Source organism: Drosophila grimshawi, unplaced genomic scaffold (genome assembly GCF_018153295.1).
Source record: "Drosophila grimshawi isolate 15287-2541.00 unplaced genomic scaffold, ASM1815329v1 contig_1377, whole genome shotgun sequence".
Lineage (NCBI taxonomy): Eukaryota > Metazoa > Arthropoda > Insecta > Diptera > Drosophilidae > Drosophila > Drosophila grimshawi.
Window position 1 is genome coordinate 24,755,703 of NW_025062900.1, and position 23,961 is coordinate 24,779,663.

Here is a 23,961-nt window from a genome sequence, read left to right on the forward strand (position 1 = left end):
AGCTGTTTCAAAAACTCAGCACTGCGAGCAGTCCATAAAAGAAACACAAAGAATAGGCTTTGTTAACAGCTGAAGTGTAGAGATTCTTCACATTCTATCACTGAGCCTGTTTCTAACTTTTTTTTATTATTAATTGCTTAGGCGTCCAAACAATAGCCAAAATAGTTTTTTGTTTTTACAAACTGTTTTTCCTTTCCATCTTCGACTTTTAAATATTTCATTAATTAGAATTTGTATTTTGTAAGACCATTAAACTGGCTCGACTCTTCGTGGCCAGCAAATGGCCCAAAGATTAATAAGCGGCAATTAACGAAAATCAAACAAAATACAGATAGACAAAAAAAATTTCGAATGGAATTCAAAATAGTAACAAAAAAAAACTGTTAGAAAGAGGCGTTGCTCAATGGTTTAAAAACGCATTTGTGTTCTTTCTCTACTTTTGCCTTAATTATGCGTCGTCTCATGTGCTCAGTTTGGCTTTTATGAACCATTTGATAAATTAGTCTCGACAGGCGGTAGAGGTCAAGGCATACAGTTTGTGTTTCGTTGTCGGGGTCAACTAAGTCTGTGTGTGTGTGTGTGTGTCAGTGAATGTGTGTGTCTTTGTCACAGACTCGCCATTGTTTTTGTTGTGAGTGAAGATCAATTTGCCTGCCATTGCATGTATCAGCTTACCCAACAGGAAGCGTACGCTAGCCATTCTACAAATCCAGCTCTGCTCTGCTCCATGATTGACAAGTTCGGGCTGCAGTCAATTGCTGTCCAGGCGCATTTCTGCAGAATAACAGAGCATAATATACGAGCATACGTATTAATAAAATGCATGTTATTGTCAATTGTGCGAGGGCTACTTTACGAGAGGCTACCTCAAACAGCAGCCATATAACATACATATATTTCAGCATACAACACATTAAGTTTAAAAAAAAAACCAAAGTAATTTTAAGTCATTTAACATTTATATCTCGTATATAATTAGTTTTGCAATGAAACTAAGACATCGGATTGTGTGAGAGTAAGTCTTCCTTTAGGTTTATCTAATCTGTATCAAGTTTCCTTGGACATCTGCTAACTAGCGCGCAACTCTACATAATGGCCACAGTATTAAAGGCAGGGCAAGGCAACAAAAAAAGGTAGCTGCCACAATAAGTATAAAGCCGCAAAGAAATCGCCAGGTTCAGCCGAGGCTCTGCCTGCCAGTTTCTTATGTATGTGGCCAGTTCGAGAGCTCGGAGTCAGAGTCCGAGTCAGCTTTAGCCAGAGGCGCATTCACGGGCATTAAGGAGAACTCGTAGGGTGGCTGGTTGGCCAAAGCATTTGACAATTGGCCTGGTTAGTTGGATTGGTTTGCTTGTTGCTTTGGGTTGTTGGGTTGCTTGGCTGCTTGACTTGAGTTGCGGAATGCCGTTTGCAATGTGCTTGCAGCTGCAACACTTGCGTACAGCAGTTTACTCGGAAATGAAATGCCATGCATAACTCAGTTTCAACTAGCTGTCAAGCCGACAAACCAACAAAAACTAGCAAATTGTACATTAGCTGGTGCATTTTGGTTAGGTGTCATCACATGTCGCCACAGGCGCCGCTTAAAGTCATTCAAGAAATTAATATAAGGCGAGAAGTGTTGCGAATGATAAACTGACAAGCTTATGACGGCATTACGCAAATTACCAACCCAGACGCTAAGCAGACGATGAAGGCTGGCAGGCTTGCAACAAATCGAGTGGCAACCGAGAGAGCATCCAGCACCCAGTCAACGATTGGCTTAATAAAATGATATATTAAATGCGATTAAAACCCGGCGCTGACGCTGGCGACGAAGACAACGACAGCAACAGCAGCAGCTGAAGAAGAGACGTTGCAATAAATATATTGGAACAGCTACCGGATTCTGTTTTTAAAACCACTGGACTGTGTCGAGTCTCTCGATGCTGGAGTCGCCTCTCGACACTGGTCGCGGCACGCTGATAAAAATGTTCATTAATTTAATGCGCTGGGCATAATTAAATGCGTGTTGGTCCTGGCTGCCCCCGTATTGACATTAAATATGTTTAAACATGCATAAATAAATATGTGAAGCAGACTGAGGCAGGCAGTTAAGTTGTCTTCAACCTGCTAGCAACCTGCTACAACCTACCTGCCCGTCTGTAGACAACTTGGTTGCTTGCGCTGATGTTTTAATCAGGGCGTGGATTTTAAAGGCGCTGACCCAGGCACTTGTTGCACAACTAGTTAAATTAATAATGCAACATAAGACAGCCAACCAACTACGAGTGGCATAAGCTGAGCACTCTCAGTTGCAACTGGGCTGCAAAAGATTTACGACAATTGGCAGCCGGTGCTCTGGAGCTGCCTTCAATTGAGCGCTTTTTGGCGACCGAGCGATAAATTGTAAAGTTAATCGCTTGTCAAAGCTTTCGCGGGCACATTTATCTCCAGCGGCAGTAGGCTCAATAACACAGCCACAGGAGCTGCAGATTCCAACAGTCGATAGGTAATAGTTGCGGATTTATAGCCAAAGCAATAGAAGCTTGTACAGGCCCAGATAAGCCAGTAACAGCTGGAACCAACTAGTACCTATGGCCATTCCTCCGGCCATAAAATACCCGTAAATATTGTTGAGGCTATGCTTCACTTCATCAGACTTAGCATTTGCCTGTGACTGATAAAATGTATAAAACAACCCAGACTGGTTTTTTGTAGCTGCATCCAATGTTGTGTCTTAAATGTTTAGAGCTTGAGTAACTTGCCAAGGTTAAAAGTATTACAAACTCCTTTCTAACCCATATGTCATTGAAAAGGCTGGCAAAGACAGAACTGCTCTCAGCTCTGTTGAGCAGTTTGAGCTTACTTTCCGCATAAACAAGACACTAATTTATACTTATTATTTTTCAACAAGGCTTAAAATTATTCTCGAACATTATTAAGAACTATTTGGCCGTCATAACTGTTTGAGAATTGTAAGCGAAATCATGAAAACTACGCAATGTTAGTTAAATTGATTAAATCGCCATGAGTCAATTCTAATCCAAGTAAATGATTTATTGTTAACAGCTACTTTTGTTTGACTCACAGCTCAAACAATCTAAAACCTTCACCATAGAAACACAAAAGGTTTTATGCCGACTGACTGGCTGAAGCTAAAATTTGTACATATATATTTACGAGTATATTTATATTTATATGCGTATAACATTGACGTGTTGCAGTGTGTGATAAGGCCGCTTGTGTAACAGAACTGACTTCAACTTATCACTTATTTGGAGTAGTCTGTTGGGTAATTACACTTGTTTTTGTTCTCTCTTTTAGCGAATGTGGTTGTTGTTGTTGTTGCTGTTCTTGTTGCCAATTGAAGGCAGGCAGCGACAACAATTGTGCATTTCATGAATTGAAATCAGAAATTGTTGTTGTCGTTGTTGCCCATTGTTTGCTGTATAGAAAATGCCATTCAAGTCGCAGCCAGTTGACAAATTGTTAACTGATATGGGAAATGTTGTGTGTAGCTTGGTAGCACTTGGCAGACAGACAACAGGCAACAGCAGAAGCAACAGCAACAACAGCAACAGCAACATACAACATTCAAAGTGCCTTTGGCCTATGTGTTTAACATGTGTAGATTTATGTGTTGGCTACCTTACCGTTTACCAACCCCACCCCATCCCTCTGCGACCGTTGCCCCTGTCGCTCAAAGTGCCTTTGCATATGCATAAGTAACTGCGAGACTGGCACTCTGTTTACCTCATGTTTACCTGCGGTTTTTTTGTTGTCTGTTTTTTTTTTTATTTTTTACTTATTTCTTTTGTGTGGCAATGTCTCAAGTTCAGTTCACACGCTTTCACTGATTGTGATACCACACGTCACTTTGAATTTTACGATTTAGATTGCCATTCGCTTTGATAACGCCTTTAAAAACCGTACCACATGCATAATTAGTAAGTTAACAGCACACGCATGCAAGCAGTTAGTAGCTGGCTCGAATATGATCGATCTATATATATATTTATATATATATATACATATATGTATGTGCTTTGGTTTGGTCGCGTGTGCTTTCTGTTGAAAAACGATTTAAGCTTTGACGGCATGCAGCAACAAATTTTCTACTAATGAGAGGCACCAATGTTGCAATCCGCTCCCCCTGCCACCACCCTCAGTAAGCATTCCTTAATTACAACCATAAGCAGAACTCTCGTTTACCTAAGTTGGTGTGCCATGGCTCCACTTGTTGAATGGCGAAATAAAACACTCCTGGGAAATGCCAATTCCAAGCTAAGTTGCCTCTCTGATGATCTTGCCATAGTCGCAACTGCAATGGAAATAACAAATTGTTCTTCGTTAATCAATGTGTAAAGCACAAGCCAGAGCAACAAAACGAAGTAAATATGAAAATGGCATTGAATTTAAATAAAACAATATAATAATAAATTAGATGTTCGTGAAGAACAAAAATATGAATGCGAAAAACTAACAAACTATAACTATTGAAATTAAATAATATAATCTATATCATATATATTACGTAAGCCTACTTGAGAAAAATGTTATTTATGCATCGTCTGGCAACAAACTGTTTATTCATATAAATCATGTACAATAGGGTTTTCCAATCAAATTATTCGGTCAGCATTAGAGTCAGCTTATCAATAAAAGCCACAAAATAATAGTCGACAAAAAATACGTTTCGGTACGGGCCATAAATGTCATTCCCATGGCAAATGGCAAAAGATATACTCGCAACATGGCCAACACTCTTTTCTTTTTCTGGTTTTACTGGCAACAGTCAGCGTGGGCTTGTCAACAGCAATGGACAACTACAACAGCAAAATCTACAGTAACAACAATAACAACTCACCACCAACAAGCAGCCGTAAATCAATGGATGACTCTACACCTATCCCCGTGCACCAGGCCTCGTCGTAAAACATTGAAAATTATGATTTAACGCAAATTTTGTAATTAATCTTGACAAATAAAGCGGCCTGCGGTGCCATTTGCCTCTCCCGCAACACTCGCTGTCCGCTGCCACACCCGGTATCCCCTTGCTCATTACGTCTGACGTGTTTTTTTTTTAAAGGAGTTAACTTTTAATGCCCTGCCACAAGACTTTGTATTTATCTTCCTGCACAGTTTTTACATACATAAATCTTGGCGGCACTTTCAGGCTCAAGTTCTACGCATATGTCTGCGGGGGAATAGACAGAGAGAGAGAGAGATCATAAGCGAGAGAGGGAGAGAGAGCTATGGCTGTCTGCTAGCCAGCTTGGCGTGGTATGTTACTTGTACGCATGCCCTGCCCCTTGTCCCTGCCTGGGGACTGCTTGCAACATCATCATCATTATCCTTCATTATTATTTATGAAGTTTCTGTAGAGTTATCAACCGGTTTGCGTGAAGCCTTTCAAGTATTTAATAATTGTGCCAAGTTATGCACAAATGCACAACTTTGTTGTTGTTGTTTTGTGTTTCTTTTTCTTTTTTTTGGCTGCCTTATTTAGTAAGTTATTGCGTTTTAAATGTTGCAATGAGAACGGAAGGTACAGCGGAAGCAAAGCGCACGCACACACAAAGAGAGAGAGAGATAGAGAGAGAGAGAGAGAGAGGGAGAGAGGGAGAGAGGAAGAGAGGAAGAGAGGGAGAGAGTGACCTGTATGTGGTGCTGGAGAATGCCTGATCTTAATTATATGTTGGCAGCTCACGACGCTGATGAACAGTAGCAATTATTTGCCAAGCCAGCACTCAACACTCATCATTCACACACACACACAAGCTCACAGGAGATGATATATAGTCGTATTGTGTATACGCCACGTACGGCGCGCTGCCTTAACTAATTGCCACAAAGTCAAAGTCAAAGCCGCAATAGCGGCTAAAACTGTAGCTGTAGCTGTATCTGTATCTTGGGAGCGCGAAGAAACTTGAAGCTGTCATTAAGTTGGCAACCCGGCGACGTGTGAGTGCCAATGCAATGCTTGACCAAACGTGGCAACATCATAATCCCCGCCAGCAGCAGCTTACACTGTTACACATCGAGTATTGTATCTCTGTATCTGTATCTGTATCTGTATCTGTATCTGTTTCTGTTTCTGCATCTGTATATGTTTCTGTATCTGCAGAGATGTACACCATGTATGTATCTGAAGCTCTTACAGCTCTTGTGAGCTATTTTGTGCTGCGTAAGCAAAGCTGATGAAACTAACTCTTTTGTTGTTGTTGCTGTTGTTGTCGCTGTTGCTCTTTATTTGTGGCTGCCTTTCGTTTCTAATCTGATTTGAAAGATTTTCATGCCTTTTTTCGGTATTTGTTGTTATGATTTCTGGTTTCGTTACAATATATACTTATATATATTTGACTTTTTACTCGTCAGCAAACAGAATAAAATGTGGCAAACATTAAAAACCCAAAAATAAAAACGTGACTCTAACAAAAAAAAAAAAACGAAAAAAAGACGTGTATATAATTTTATTTGCGTGTGTGTGTATTAAAAGAGGCGCTCGACAATAACAGCAACAATTGCTTTAACAACAACAAAATAATATTAAAATGGTTTAAGAGAACAATGCGTTGGCAAAGCTTTAAATGACAATGAGAACGACTCGTTCTATTGTTTGCCTTTGACTAATTCTGAGTATCTGTTGGTTAATAACTATACGAATAAAAAGGCAAACAGGCATACACACACACAAATCCCCAACTGGGAATAATAATAATAAGCATTAACAATGGCGATATGAACAGCCTCTCTCTCTCTCTCTTTCTCTCTCTGTCTTTCTCTCCCTCTGCTCTATCTCGCTCGTTGTCTTAGCTGACAGCAATATTATATTTTTTGTATTTCACAAGTAGCTCGTTTTAGCCCTTAACATGCCACTAAACGCTTTTCCTTATATCTTTATTACGTCTCGTCGATCTAAATCTGGCGTGTACTCGAAACGGAAATCACATTATGTACGTTGTAACCGAAAATAATGCCTGATTAGTCTGACTTTTAAACTGCTTACTTTGATTCATAAAGTCCGTTATTTTTATTGACAATTAAGCCAAAACGTGATTCACTTCCTCATTTCACAAGCCATTGCCTGCAGTTAACAAAACTTCATTAATAAATAATACTTGTCATAATTTTGTTTACAAAATTCTCGGATTTGAAAAACAATGACACCTATAGAATATTTCATCACATGATTATAGAAAATTGAAAAACTGCTCATAACTTTTGTTCATATTAAGCCTGACTTGATCGGTTTAAACTGTTTCGTTTTAACTTAAAGTTGGCCGATGCGTTGTTGATTGCTACTACGGCAAACGCTGTTTAGCTATCAAATCGAACTCTACGATTCGATTCGGGTTATTTGATGTTACTACTACTACTACCCCCGAAAACGACGGCCATGTACATATTTAGACAGCAGCCGCCTCTACAACAGAAATTTCTGTCTTGTGCAGCGTGCGCCTGTATCTGAGGCCGAAGCTGAGGCTGCACCCACCCACGCTCTTCAGATACAGACACGGCCTCAGCTGGTGCCTCAACTTGCGAGCCTCCGAAGCCAAAAAGGAAAATACAGCAATTTGTGTGGCTTTGGCTTTTAAGAAAAGTATGCAGTGGGAACTGCCCACTTGGTGGTTAGGTGGTTAGGTGGTTAGGGGCGCCTTCGGTTAATCAAAAGCGCTCAAAATATTCGACGCTTAATCAATTAACTAACATAATTTCGTGCAAATGTAATTAACTGCCCCGCTGCGATAGGCACCGACAAATGTTCGCTGTCAGGAGCATTTAGTGTCATTCATTTTGCGACCAAACGGCGCCCACTTGCAACCACTTGAAACTTGTTTTCTTTTCTTCTTTTTTTTCGTTTATCCTTTACACCATGTTGCACGTATTTAGTTTGAATTTGTTGCGCTTAAGTGGATCTTTTTGGTGGGGTTGCTCTTTATTTATTTTTTCTTTTTTTTGAGTAGCTGTCAATGGTTGCGTTGCTGGTGATGTTGTTCGTGGGGAGGAGGGAATTGGTTCAAAGATCGTCGTGAATACTTCCGTAAAATCAAAATCAATACATAATTCTTTTGACATGCCAATCGCACATTTGTGGCATGCAACAGCCAAACAACGACAACATGTTTGCGCGACTCATTCAGATAAAAATTGCAATGCAGACGTTGCTGCCACAGTTCAGCCAATGGATGGTAGCTGGAAGCTGGTGAACGTAGCAGGAACAAAACGACGACAAGCAGCCAACAGGCAACAGTTGCAACCGTTCGAGCTGCACCTTTAAAACGTACAACAACAACAGCAAAACAAAAAAAAAAACAAAAAAAAAACTGACAGGGCCCAGTCGAGAGTCGAGTTGGCGAGCAGGAAAAAAAGTGAAATCTGCTAGAATTGATCTGGGGAGTCGTCGTCGTAGTCGTGGCTCGAAACTGGTTTACACATCTGGAGAGGAAGTACGAGCTGCAATAGCAGCAACAGCAGCAGCATGACCAGCCAGCGGTCTTTAGTGCTGCGACCTCTGCAGTCACCAGCCAGCGCCTTTCATTCGCTGTCAGCATCAATTGAAGCAGCCGGCAACCCGTCGCACCACCGACACCGACAACACCGCCACCACCACCCCACCTGCCCCAAGATATATGAGCAGTGCTATGTTGTGACTACTGCCCGCTGTGCACCTGCGCATAAGGCAGCGACTACAACTGCAACTGCGACTGCAACTGCGACTGCAACTGCGACTGCGACAGCAACTTAAGATGGAGATGGAGACCTCGTCTCCAACTAGGACTCTGACTTTGACTTTGACTGCATGCATGATGATGAGCAGGCGAAATGTGTTTTTAAATGATGCCATTTGTTATTTGCGTGAATGCAACCAGTAGCCGGACAGCCCTTTCGCAATTGATTGGCTATTAGAAATTCGCCAAAACTCGTCCGGCCTTGTTGCCAACGGCGATCATTAACGCCAACAGTTAGAGGCACTTTCGGACACATTTCTCAACTTCTGTCCGAAAACTAAGAGTAATCAAACACAACACAGACAAAACACACATTAAACATAAAGGTGAGCGCTACTGTACGCATTAAAAAATGTGAAAACAAACATTTGTATAAGAAAAAAACTAAAATAAATACAACAGAAAAAGTGAATGAGAAAGAGATTGTGTGGCCTGGCAGGCCCTGCCCTGGTCCATTCCAGGAAACGCAGCAACTTTTCAGAAGTGCTCGACATTAAAAAAAAAAATCGAAATAAAATAAAATAATAAAAATAAAAATAAAGAACACATCCAACTGACAAGTCACTTTGGCACCAACTACATTTGGCTCAAACAAAAAGAAAAACAACAAATTACTAAAAAACTGAACTATTTTTGACTGACTGAAAATTACCAATTTTTTTATATTTCTAACAATTTTATAATGTTAAGAAAAAATGGTTCCTTTAGGCACGCCACAGATTACACACCCTGGAAAACCAGAGGTATCTGCTGACATCTAAATTTTAGTTCGGAGATATAAATATTACGTTTTTGTGATCTGAATATTCCACATTTCTGTAGTATCATTATATCATATCATGTAGATATATCAGCATGGGCGACATGAATGTGTAGATTGGAGACGTCCATTTCATTCCAATTGCTGGCATAATTTAATTCCCTCTATTAGAGCATGTACAATTTGTAGCTCTTATTTCTTATTAATGTCAACCATAATTTTGATAAAATATAAAATCCAACTTTCAAAAGGGTCATTTTATCTAACCGTATCCCTACTGTTAGTTCCTCAACTAAAATATATAGAAGTATTTACATATACCCTGTAAACCCTTTTTTTTAAACCAAAAATTGCCGCAGCTTTTAACATATTTTTTCACTGAGAACCCTTTACCTACTCGTAATTTCCGCCTAATCATTTTGTAGTTAGTTCATTACCGCTTAAAGATATTTTTTTCATTTCTTGGATTCTTTTCTTGTAATTCAGCTCATTGTCGGTGGCAAGTTAACATTCTCAAGTAGCGATCGTGCACGAAACGAAGCGCTCTCAAAATTGTTGACGTCTGCAAGAGTGCCTGATAAAGGAACTTTTAACTTTTACTTAAACTTTAAGTTTAAGTTGCAACTTAGCTGATGCGGCTGATGCGGCAGCTGCTGCCGCTGCCGCTGCTGCTGCTGGTGCTCCTGCATCTGCTTGACCCGCAAGCAATTATCACAGTTGAGAGGAGCTGCACTGGTGGCAGATTCACACGACTCGTTGCCTGGTTAAGTGTAGTGACTTTGACTGCAATTAGACATGCGCAACTGCCACCAACAGAGGCAGCAAATTGCTGAGCCTGACTCTGAGCTGAGCACTTAGGCTCATGGGCTGTTGGATTCTGTAGCTCTTTAACTCTTTGGAGAGGTCAACAGAACGCAGTGTTCAGTGTTTAGTTGTGTTTTATGTATCTTTTTGCCTGATGGATTGTCAGAGGCTTGAGCCTGAAGACGACGCTCTCCGTGTCTCTCACCTGTCTCTCGTGCTGGTGGTGGGCACATCACTTGCGCTCAAGACACAAATCACGCACATTTATTTGCCAGAGTCAGAACGGACCGTACCGGAGCGGAGTTGAGCGGATGAGGCGGCCTTTTAAGGCTGCCTGGCATGAGTTTGCAAATTGTTGTTGTTGTTGCTGTTGCTGTTCGGGTTTCCTGCTGCAACTTTATGGCTGTGGCAAGCTGTAGCAGCAACAACTGTGGCGATAGCTCTGGGTCATTTTAGGAGAGCTCGAGTCAAGGCAAATGCAACTTGAAACCTGCAGGAGCTCTGTGTCTGTATTTGTGTGTGTGTGTGTGTGTGTGTTTCTGTGTGTGAGTGTGTTTCTGTGTGTGAGTGTATGCAATGTGCAGGAGGTGTCCCAAACAGCAATGAGTTTTTTTTCCTTCCTTCTTTTTATTTATTCTCGTTGCTGTACTGACTACACAAAAACCAGTTACTGGCTCCACTGACTGCTCCTGTGGCATGCTGTAATTGATATTGCAACTGTATGTGTGTATGTGTGTGTATGTGTATAAATATATATATGTATATACATATATATACATATATTTGGTTTAATGTGTGTATGTGTGTATTAAGCTGAGCTGTGAACTCAGTTCAAGTTTCAGGCACACACGTGTTGCTAATGAGACATAGCTCAACATCAACCTAAACATCCAAATCAGCACACACACACACACTCGCAGACACACACGCAGCACTGATAACCTAATAAAGTTATAGCAATTAAACCCAAAGAACCTGTGACTACACAGCAGCAGCAACAGCAACAAACAACTTGTTTGCCAAATTCAAAAAGTTGCCTAAAATGATGTCACTTGCCAAGTTGGCTCGCAATTATAGCCACAAACGCGCTCAGTGCCGAGCACTGTTGAGCTGCTCCAAAGTTGCCTTTTATTATTTCAATTTTACCCCTTTTCTTCATCTTAATTTTTTTTTTTGGTTTTGCCTTTTGTCTGTAGTATTTCTGTTTTTCTGTTTTTTTTTGGGCCTGTTGCCTTTTGTGTGGGCATTGAACATTTTTTTTGAAAAATCATTATTTTAATCGTTTATTGACTTGTTTAAAGCGCCGCTAAATGCTTATGCCAGAGTCTTTTGGGCCATTATGTTACAAATTATGTGAAATGATGGAGCACAAAGTCTATGAAAAGAGAGACAGTTTTGGATTGTATCTATTAGTCTTCTCGCTGGAGGCTTCTAATTGTAAGCTGGCTATAAATGAGCCTTGTATAGAATTCAGTAATAATCACAGCTTTAGAGTAATATTGAGATACTGTTTGAGAAGTTGTTCTTTAATAGACCACAAAGTCCTTGAATAATAATGAGCTGCTGTTTTACATGTTCTTTTGCAATAGAGCATAAGGTCCTTTAAATAATGAAAAATATACACATAATATGACATAATAAAGTATTAAACAAATATTCAAGTTTCAACATATTTGCTTCCACTTAAGGTATATCTGATGGTTTTTTGATATAAAATTCAGTTCAGCAATTTTTTTTTAAATTTTTATAGTAAAATTTCTTAAAAAACGAAAAAAGTGATCTGCTTTTGACTAGACATGAAAGTAAGTTTCGTTTTAATTCCATACAAATTACAATTAAATAGATAATAAATTTCAATATTTTCTCTATGAATTTTTACCACTCTAACCCTTTTGAGTGCCCATTTAAATGATCCCAAAATTAAATATGGAATAGATTATGCCATTTTCGATATTTTTCTATGAACCGGTGCTAATCGAACACAAGTAAATCCCCATTTTAAATGATGCTAACATAATTTCTGTTCATTACCATTTTAAACAAAAATCTCCAAAACTGAAAATGTATATGTATATTTGACTCTTATATCTAACATAGGCATACAAAAAGATCTATTACAGTTCAGTGATTAATGATGCAGAACAGAAACAGAAAAAAAACATGAAATAAAATAAAATAAAAACCGTATGCGAATGAGGAAACAGAAATATAATATTGAACTCACCTGCCCTTTAGAGGCCAAGGACACGATCGCAGCTTTGTTTTTATTATTATGACTTTAACACTTTAAGATCTGTGTCTGTCTGTGTTTGTGTCCGGGTCGGGTGTCTAAGTTCTGTGTTCTGTGTTCTGTGTGTTGAGTTCTGAGCTTGTGAAATATGTGTGTTTGCACCGCTCTCCTCTATTTGATAGCTTTGACTTTTGAATCGCTTCTCAACTGTTGCGTTGCTCCTCTTTGCCATTCGATAGGGTCTCTCCACGCTAATTTGTTGCTTGTCTCGACTCGTCTCCGTCTCCGTCTCAGTCTCCATTTCATTTCGTACAAATTTGCAAGTGCTTACTAATAGAACGTTTTGTGTTGTGTTAATGAATTCGAGAGTTTTATTGACACTGTGCCGTTTGCCGTTGACGTTGAGCATTTACGTTGTTGTTGTTGCTGTTGCTGTTGTTTTTGATGTTGTTGTTGCTTTGTAGTTTTTGTTTTTCTTTTGGGGTTTTTCTTTTCTTTTCTTTTTTTTTTCTTTTTTTTTGTAGTTCATTTGATTTGGTTGTGTGTTGTGTATATGCATGTATATTTTTTGCGCCACGTTTCTGTGTCTATTTCTATTTTCTATTGTATTATCAGTTTATCTAACACTTTGCTGTGCTATCTTTCGCTCTCTCAGCGATAGCTCCTGTTGTTGTTGTTGCTTGTTGTTGCTGTGCGACTGTTGCTGGGGCCCCGAACTGCGCGCGCCGCTCGCTGACGGTGCACTGATCGGATCGTCACAAACGTGGCCAACACGACAGGTAACCCAAAAGCGACGTACACAAAAAAAAACGCGCCACCAACACCAGAAGCAGCAGCAGCAGCAGCAATAACAGCAACAAGGTAAGACTGGCCAACTCTCTGACTACTGAGTCACAAGGCCAACTCTCTCGCTCGCTCTCTCTCTCTCTCTCTCTCTCTCTGTAGCAACTCTTTTTTCTCTGGTCACACTGTTAGCGATTTTGTAGCAGAACGCGACGTCGCTCGCTTGCGTTCCAATTTGCGACTTGTCTGGGTTCGGTGATGGCACAGGGTTTTTGTAACCTCGCCGCGGCGCTGGCTGCGCTACTCTCCAATAGACCAGTGTCGGCAGCAACTATGCTCGTCTCGCTCGCACATGGCGCGCTCAGTGAAGCGTATTAGCACAGGTGTAATTACCTGTTCGTATAGTGCAGCATATGCCATCTCGCTTACACAGTCGCTCTCACGTTCACGTTCCCTCTTTGTCTTTCTCTTTAGCGCTCGCACTCTCTCTCGCTCTCTCAGCTCAGCTCATTGCAATGATCATTAGCTGAAGCGCGCTCTGCTTCTGACTCCAGTTTCGTTGGCCAAATCATCGCCATGTGGAGCTCCCCAACCCCCAACCCCATCCCACACTGCCCCCCTCCTGCCGCTAATTAAGCCAGATATTGCTTAAGAGCTGCGCTTCCGACATTTCGCCAGAATTTAAAGTCATTGCTGGTATGTGTGTGTGTGTGTGTGTGTGTGTGTGTGTGTGTGTGTAGGTATTACTTCGGTCGCCTCTCGACTTGACCCGTTCCATGTGAACCTGCTGACGAGGTACACCACTTCCGCTATAAGCAACTACTACAACCATTACAGCGAGCTGTAATTTTAATATACAAGCGTCGATCGTTTAGAGCAATCTTCTTAACAGCTCCCTTATTAAAGAGCCGCCGGAACTATCTCCCTATATGGCAAAGATAATATGAATACTACAGATACGCATAGCGATTGACAATTGCAATCGGATGTTTGCGCTTGTTGCCAGCCACGTGTCGGCACCTCAGGCTCTAATTGTTCATTACGATGCTCTTGGCTCGATCGTAGTCATGATCAGCAATTGGAATCGTCGTTCAGCAGCATCAGCATCAGCATCATATAGTAGTACTTGGACTAGGCCTCGATTGAACCTTTTCGATGACCGCTACTTCCGCCGTGGCCACATCTCAGGCTCGTGCTGGCAGCAGGTGCATTCATGTGGAAACTGTTTTCGCTACTGTTACTTAGATTGTTACTAGGTGCTCTATGCTTTGATTTGGTTGGAAAATCATTCGCCGTTTTTATTATTTTTTTTTCATAGCTATGCAACGTCTGCTTAACGGAAGCAACCGTTAGACGATCTGTTCCCGGTGACCGGTGACTAAATGCAATTAGTTGCAGCAACAAACTGCAGCTGTTACCGCTGCGACTCCAACTGCTGCTGCTGCTGCTGCTGCTGCTGCTGCTGCTGCTAATGCTAAGCTTTTTTTATCGCTTGGCTTTCCATTTGGCTTAGGAGCAGCTGCAGCAGCTGAGGAACTGAAAATTAACCAGGCAAAATATTTATCTATTTGCACCAGAAACATTTATCTTACCAAAATACATACGACCGAACGCTATCTATTAATAACATTGTCATAATTGCAATCATGGCTTTTCCCCGAATTTCAAACTTCTAGGGTAATTAACTTTTCTACCAATATGAATGCACTTTTTTAAATGTCAAGTTATTCGTTATTATATTACCAAGCTCTACATATTTCCTCCATTTTATTTCTTTTTACATTTTTCTCTTACCTACTTAAAAAAGTTCTTCTTCAGAAGTGCAAGCTTACAATTTTATCAAACTTACTTCTTCAAAGCATTTTAGTTGTATATTTTCAACTTGAACAACTCTAATCTATCTATTGTTGTCGCAACAGCTAAAAACAATATAGTTAGCTAAGTGTAATATGCAAAAACAAAATTTGTATAACTAGCATTTTGGCCAGGCAACTGGCAATTTGTGCGCATTTTATATATAATATATAAATGTACATATATACGTTTACAATAATACACAAAGTCATTTAGCACAGGCTTTATACATGGAGTATTCGGAGCTCATTTTTTACTCCCTCTCCCAAAAGCATATGGATTTTTTGAAGAAACGTGTAACGCATATATACTGTACATTTATTGAGGAAAGTCATGTTAAATTTCAGTTTAAGTAATCAGTTAAATTTGCAAACCTTGTTACATAAATTTATTTATTTGAAAGATATTTTCAAACAAGTTTAAAAATTGATAACTGATCAGTTGGACTCTAAACTGCAAGGGTATTTTGTCTACGTGTACTGTTCTTTCTGGTAATATATGTATATATATAAATCCATTTTTTTATTTTTTTTTACATTGTCATCGAACCGTGACGACGCGTTGTTATTGTGGGCTGTACTATGTGATGAACCTGTGCCTAGAGTCTAACCCCCGTTTGATGATCTAAGTGTGGAACATGCGATAATGTTTTATGGCTCTGCTACTCGCTTTATAGGGGTGCACAGCCATGCGCTATCAGCACCTGCATGACATACCCAACAAAACTCACAAAATAAAAAAAATAAAAAAATACAACGAAGAAAATTCGAAAACCTAGAAAAAGGCGCACAGAAGCCGGATCCGGTGGGGAAGCTTAGGGATAATTAATTATGCCGTGGGTGCTGCTGGTGACATTTGGTGTTGTCTCGATAAGGAAATGACGCGGCAACAAAACTATCTATAGAATATTTCTAAACAGTTGTACGCTCATTGCAAAAGCATTTTTCTGTCATCTCAGCATTTTGTGCCCCAATTTAACACACAGATGCATGATATATGTGTGTTTGTATGTTGTATATATATGTATATATATGTTTATATGTACGTATGATAGGTTTCTGGTTATACCATGACTCAGAGTGGGGCTCACAGAGACGCGACGATGTCTTTCGACCAAATTGTGCAATTTGTTTGCTTGCTTTTGCTATTGTTTCGTTGCATTAGTTGCAATTATTGGCCAAAACCATTGCAAATTGCATTTTGGAAAGCAGCGAGTATTTCAAAGCATTTATTTTCGGTGAAAGTTGCAACATATGGTGCAACATCAGCAACAATAACAGCAACAACATCAACATCTGCTGTTTCAATCCTGCAGCGATTGTGTTCTCAGCGCTCAATTACACAACTAATGAGCTTTCACCAAAACAGGAAAATCATTTCCAGAACTTCCCGAACTCTGCTAACCTAACGGATGTGTCCGCCCAGCCAAACAACAGACAGACAGCCACACGAATTGTTGGGCACCGGGCACCGGGCACCGGGCACTCGGGTCAAAAGCAATTGACCGCCCAGCAGGCCCCCCAAAAAAGGGCCTCTACCTAATGTGAAGTTAGCACGGCAACAACAGTAGTTGCCGCAATCCCAAGAACAAGCTAAAGCAAACACAACCAAAACAAGTTGACATTTGTACTTAAAAAAAACAAGAACCAAAAAAAAAAAATACTAGAAACAATAATAATAATAATCCACATGTATGACCATTTTGACTTTTAAGTGAAGTCATCAAAACAGAATTCTGTGAAACTTTTGCCGCTGCCCGACATAAAACCCGGCATATAAAATAAATGTATTAAAAAAAACCGAAAGAGGATTTCTTAATTACTAGGGGCCGCAAAAAAAAAAAAACTGCGTTTAGGGTCAGTTTCTTGTTGTACTATTGGCCTCATCATAATTACAGGGCAGTTCTTGCTCCGTAAGCCGGGAGGCCAATGTGATATGTCCCGCTCTATTGCCAGCTCACTGTCTCCGACTGTTCCTCTCTCCTATTATATGAGCCGACAATTATTTTACGACCTAACTGAAAATTCGAACAACAACAAAAATATTTCAGTGAGCCCAAAATGGGTTCTAGCCTTTTTAATACTCTATACCCATCGAAAATGTTTGAAATGGGTGTAATGCAGTTGGGACAGTGTTTGTTACAATCAAAATGAGGTTTTTTGCTGAGCAATTTAATTTCATAATTCGAAAACGTAAAATTTAAAGTCTAAGTTAAAGTGTATCGATAACCTTTTAGTTATAGTTGTTTACTCAATCGATAGCTTTCTGTGTATCAATAAAAGCAATCTCAGAAAAGCTATATAAGTTGCTATGAGATGAATATATTTGTATTCCCAACCTATATTTGCAGTTCAACTCTCTTATCTGTCGACAATGATTATATTTGATTAAAGACCTGAAGGGTACTTCCCAGTCGATCACTTTCAGCTAGCACACTCTGGCTTGCTTGTTTTTGGTTTTTTGTTTTAGTTTTATGACAAACTCTAGTTATGCGGCCAACGTTACAGCTGGCTGCCTCAACAGATCTGCGATAGCGAAATAAATTTCTTTTTAAATGCTGCGCATGTGCAGCGACTTTGGTCGACAACGAATCCACAAAATATCACCCAAAACAGTTTTGGGAAAAGCGCTAAATTTTATATGCAGTGTGGCAAGTTGTAAGGACGACGCGGTTTTCACCTTTTAGACGGTGCAAATGCACATCAAAGTCGACTTTTTTGTGGCTAACACATTCATGCAACTCGAAAAACTCAACGGAGCAGAAAATCGAAAGGTACAATGGCAAAACGAGCAACAGCAACAGGTCTCCATGCGATTCATACAGAGGTTCACCGGTTACCCAGGGCCCTATATGAGTATGATAATAATTCAGACGCTTATCTCTCAAACATGCAATAAGCTGAACGGGTGGCTGCCTCAATGATGGAGCAGCCGCAGCATTTACGAATGTGTAAACACTTTTCGCTGCCTGCGAATGGAAAATTGTGGAAAATTATGTGCTAAGCATGCTGCATGCAACGGCTGTGGTACAGTTAGTGCAAAAGACTTGAGTGCATTGCTGGCTAATACTTTTGCTGCGCTGTGCAACAAGAAAATTACCGAGAGAGAGAGAAAGAGAGAGAGAGAGAGAGAGAGGGGATCCCAAGCATTCAGATTAGATTCTATATTATATGGTATTGGAGGACAAATCAATTGAAAACCGTAGAAATTGATTTATAATTCTCAAACAGTTACAGCACAAATTAACACAATGAAATATTTCCGTTCTGCAATTTCCGCTTTTCATAGATTTCCCCCTTCGGAATGTCGAAAATATATAAAAATTGAGGAGGAGCTGAAATATTGATTGAATATTGGATGTTAGCTTACAGAATTATTCTACTAAATCCATCGGTCATATACAGTTAAGACTTTAAATATCGCATATATCAAGACTAGTTCATTGAAGTGTGTTACATAGTAATAAATTACGAACCGAGCCCGGCCTTTAAATATTGACTACAATAACTTGTCACTAGGACAACTGCTCCACCGGAGGAGTACGTAAAATATAGTCGAACAAACAGCGGCTGCTCCAAAGCTGGCTGGCCATCAGCGCAGTCATTTCAATTAAGATGCACTAACAACTCTATTATTGTCCAATAAGCCAGTATCAATAAACGTCATCGAGTTGCCAGCTGCGATGAGCAGCATCCAAAGATGACGTGAGATATGAAACGCTTTAAAAACAATAAAAGCTGAAATCAATTTTCCACAAAGTGCCACAGCGTCAACTTGCAACGCTTGCAAAGGCTCGCAGCGCGTTGCAATGATGCGTGAACGTGTTGAGGTTGAAGTTGTTATTGCTGCTACCGATTCTTGGACCGTTCTCGGTGCAGGCTCACACCTTAAATGGTGGCCTGGCCAATGTTGCTGTTGCTGCTGCTGCTATTGCTGCTATTGCTGCTGACAAACTCGATAAATCGGAGAGCCTGTGATTATCTGGACGAAGAAGCGAGAAATATTTATGAACTGATCTAGGCTGATCGCGCAATCATTGACGAGGATGCTGCTGCTGCTGCTGTTGCTGTGAATGGAAACTGTAGCGATTTTATCGCTGTCCCCCGGCCTTAACTATGGCCACTGGGTATTGATATTTTCAAAGGCATAGGCCACGCCACAACTGTTGCTGATGATTGATAACTTGCTTAGCAGGAAGCACGCTTTGTAAACTGCAGAACTATATTATGAAAATGCATTAAAATAAGAGTAAACAACCATCAACCAACAGCAGCAAGAACAACGCAATTCTTCCAAAGGGGTCCCGAGATAGTTGCTATGGTTGCTTGGCCAAGCAACAGGTGTAATAATTGAAACCGCCGCATGGAAAATGCTAATCACGCTAGCTCTCTCCACTCTCAAGCAAATTATGATACAATCCAGATACATTCTAAAGTCTATGCGGTTACGCTTGGCCAGTGCTCAGCACTTTAGCATTACTTGAGGCAGCAGCTGTAAAATTACAGCAATGGCTGCTAGTAGCATGTGCCCTCATCATCAAATATATAACTCATACACCGCATTGTACGCACTAACTGTGTGAAAAAACAACAACAGCAACAATAGCAAAAAACCAAAAAGAGCCTTCTCATTTTTTGTTCGTTCTCTGAGTCCTGCTCTTGTCAACTTTCTCACGCTCCTGCTGCTGACCTACCTTAATTGGCAAGCAGTCAAGCATTGCCACTTGTCGCACCTGTGTACTGGCTGCAGTTGCCACCTATTCCTTTTTTTTCTTTCTTTTTTTGGTGGTTGCTTGCCGAATGACTTACGCATTTCAAGTGCTGCAAGCGAAATTTACATATCAATTGACCAAAAGCCGCGCCTCATCCTGATAATTATCTATGGCGAGTGTGAGTGTTGTCTGCCCGTCCCGAGTAGACAAGTCCACCCAGATCGGTGCCGAGCATATTGTGTTTGTAATTGAATTGAAGAGCGCTTCCACAGAGGTCACAGACGTTGCACACATGTTGCACAAATATAAATTCTAGCAAAGGTGCGCTTGCAACACTATGCAACCAAGTCTGCTTAATAATCGAGCTAACAAATAATATAATATGAGCTTTAAGGACACTTACAATGGCATTACTATACATCATATAATATGATATATGTCCTGCACGTAGTTCAGATATGGATAAAGATAAAGTCGCGAGCTATTTTTTATTTGTTTGTATTTGCCAATTGTTAAATATTGCTTATGAGATACTGCAAATAGCTTATTTCTTAACTGTTTTTAAAGTGTTAAATATAAAAAATTAAATGTCAGCAGTATTTAATGTTTTGACGACCTCTTAGTAATTATTTTTATGCCTTTCTAGAGGGTATTATAATTTTGTTGTAAGATGCGTAATAACTTGAAGAAGACGTTTCATAAATTGCCGTTCTTTCTTGTTAAATACGTCAAATCTACGATCCACATGAAGAATGCATCTTCCTGTGCCAAATTTTGTTCCTAAAAATGACATCTATTTAATATTTTTAGATTTTGAACATAGATTAAATATTTTGAATTTTCTTTCTTTACAGCCGCTGTAACTGTCTCCAACCACCAATATTATTATGCATTTTGTGTTGAATACTGATCTCAACTGGCGACCTGTCGACAACTTGTTGCATAGTGTAATTTACGAGACCACGCGACGCGTGAGATCAGGTGGCCACTCCACTAGAGCCACCTGTGTGTGAGCTGCACACAAATAATGCAAATTATCGGCTAGAGTTGCACGAATAGTCAGCTGCATGTAGTTGTGTAGATGCCTCGGCTCATAATTGAGTTGCAAATGCGCCGCTGCTGGAAGTCGATCTCGATGGCTTTGGTTTCTCTGTCGCTCTCGGACTTGGACTCGTGGTCTGGCCGTCGTCTTGGGCTTGGTTCCCAGGCTACTGGCTGAAGCACATTTGCAGTGCCTAATGCCATTTAAAAGCAACAACACAAATTTAAATACGCCCTTTCACAGATAATCATCATAATTATCTTGCCACAATAAATAAAATACTAAGATTATATTTCTAAGCAAATTACAACAATTAGATAAAGTTGGGAGCCCGCAACGCAGTTGGACAACACCCAATCCTAAGCCAGGGAAAGTACATCATTTCTGGCAACTTTTTAGTACACACAATGTATGTATATACATCCATACATATTTATGTATTGTAAATTTAACATTGTACATTATACTATCTTACTACACAATAAACATAATTTTCACACGCGTTTCATTTTCGGGGCGCACACACACAAATTAGGCAGAAAAACACTCAGAGACCCACAGAGCCAAAAAAAAAAGCGAGCAAATGCTTGCGCTCAATTTATTTTTTTTTTCTTTTTGTGCGAGGGCTGTTTCAGATATGCTTCATATGAAAATTATGTCATAAATATTGTATTATGTTTTAAATTTCTTTTCTCTTCTAAAATAAGTTTTACAAACGGTTCGCACTACTACAGGACACTGTCCCACATGTCGAAATTTAGTTCGTTGCTATAATTTCTGATTTAATAATAAAGTATGCTTGCTCCATCATCCTAGATTAATTTTCAACAATAAAAAATGAGGATAACAACTGCATTAGTTCTGACTTTTAGTTATTCAAAAAATGGAGTTCGATGTTGTATACGGGATGTATCCTTAAGAATCATTACAAAAAAATCAGTAAGCTGAGAAGAAAATTAATAATGCAAGATGATAAGCTCGAATAATGCTTTGGAACATCATCATCCCTGCTCAGCTATTCTGGAGAACATTTTTGCCAAGCAGTGTGTGCAGCTTTTTATGAGTGGGTTTCCTCCAAGCTTTCAAATTCCCATGGAGTATCCCGCACTCATCCAACCAATCCAAGCTTGCTTTCGCTACCAGGAAACTGAGAGCATTATTTTTAAATATTAATTCTCATAGTGTTGACCAAAAGAATACAAATAGCAATAAAAGAAGAAAAAAACATGTATGTTGATCTGCAAAACTCTTCCTGTGCTGCCGTAAAAAAATTGCAAGCACCCCTCGAAACTATGATTGTTGTTATAAGCATTGCCAAAGTTATTGTTGTGGCAGGGTTGTTGGTGTTGCGAGTGTTGCGTGGTGCGGCGACGACGACTAAGCCCATGCCCAATGCCTCAAAAGCGGAAACTCATTGGCAACGCTTCGTTGCGTAAATTTCTCGACGCGACTTTTCTGGCAACAGGTTAACAAAAAAAAAAAAAAAAACAGAAATGAGCACAAAAAAAAAACAAAATCTGACGCCAAAACCGCCAACAAAATGGCCAGCGACTACGGCAACAACAACAAGCGCAAAATGGCAAAAAAAATTAACAAAAAAAAAGAAAAAATGTTTTAATATTTCAGTTACGCTTCGGTAAGCTACGACATCGCGATAGGCAGGCTCTGCATAGACTTCTTGACATATAACAACAACAAAAATAAAAGCAACAACAGTCGGAACAACATGAGCATTTCAAATTGGTAGAGCGAGACAACCGGTGCGTGCTAGACAGAGACAATGCGTCTGTGGGGGGGAGGAAGTAAAGCCGCAAAACAAAGGGTAAATCACAGACCCCCATAGATCTGAGCCAGATTCGGATCTCGTGCCAAGCAACCACAAAGCGGCAGAAGACAACCGACAACAACAGTAACAGCAACAGCAACAGCAACAGTAACAAACAACAACGATGATGATGATGATGATGACTGTACCTGGTGCTGTGCCCATATAGCCTGAACACCTGTGCATTTCTTTATGGATCTTGAGCAGAAAACCTATCGCGGCGTAACGTCATTAAAATTAGGTTGAGATAGTAAGCCAAGTTAAGATGTAAGGGTTCCCGGTGCCGGCAGACCCCCTACTTGAGCACACGCAACTGGCGGCCAAATCATGAGCCCATATCGGTTATAGTTAGTCGGGCAGCTTACGGGCGTGCTGCCTTAGCTGTTCTATTGGTTACGCTTCGCTGTCGCAGCAAGGAATGGTTATGGGTACGGTGATGGTAATGGTAATGGTGATGGTATCGGGGCGATGTCGAATTTGATTCCAGATACTCACAGTACGTACGTACTGTGTATATGTATGTGGCCGGCCTCTCTACGGCTCTATGGTTTCCACTTGTGCATGTCTCAAAGCTTAGCTGCATGTGGAGATTCTCACGTAATTAACGCCAACAACAATAATTCTACCATATAATTAGCCCAGCTGCAAAAGAATACTTTGCTACAAATTATGCACAGTATAAAAAAATCCAAAACAAAAGTGGAGCATTTGAAAGATGAAGAAATGTGTTATTGAATAAAATACGCAGGTACTCACTGGGTACCTGGGCCACCTCATAGCTCAAAAACAATAGTGGCAACAGTAACAGTGGAAAAAGCATCTAATGAACGCGCTTGTCTGTTAACCGTTTAATGACATTTCTTTTGATGCCATTAGAATTTTCCCATAATTGTCTTCATTCATTAGCACATCTTACGCTGCGCATCACGCCTAATTTTTGCTTTAATTATCCTACAACTTCCCATCACTCTCTCAGTCTATCTCTTTCTGCCTATCTGTCGTTCTTTCTCTATCCTCTGTGCAACAAAAACTCAAACTACCGTTGTTTTTATTGACATTACAAGAATGCAACTGGCTTTGGTAATGGCTAATAACAAACAATGTGCGAAAAGGGTTTTTCTTTTTGTGCTTTACTCCCAAAGGGAAAAAAGATTTCTGATGGGTTTCTGATGATCAACTTCAAACATCAATCAATCATTCCGCAAATCTCTACAAAGTCCACAGTTTCAAAGCCATTG

The 23,961-nt window shown here is 40.1% G+C and overlaps 1 long non-coding RNA gene across 1 annotated transcript; it reads right to left on the reverse strand.

The window, feature by feature from the left end:
* Positions 1-290: 290 nt before the first annotated feature.
* LOC116805741 lies at positions 291-12,605 on the reverse strand. The gene is made up of 3 exons (XR_004365369.1): positions 12,503-12,605; positions 4,195-4,303; positions 291-774 (listed from the first exon to the last, which is right to left on the reverse strand). It is a non-coding gene; the product is annotated as an uncharacterized LOC116805741 (long non-coding RNA).
* Between the last annotated feature and the right edge of the window lie 11,356 nt (positions 12,606-23,961).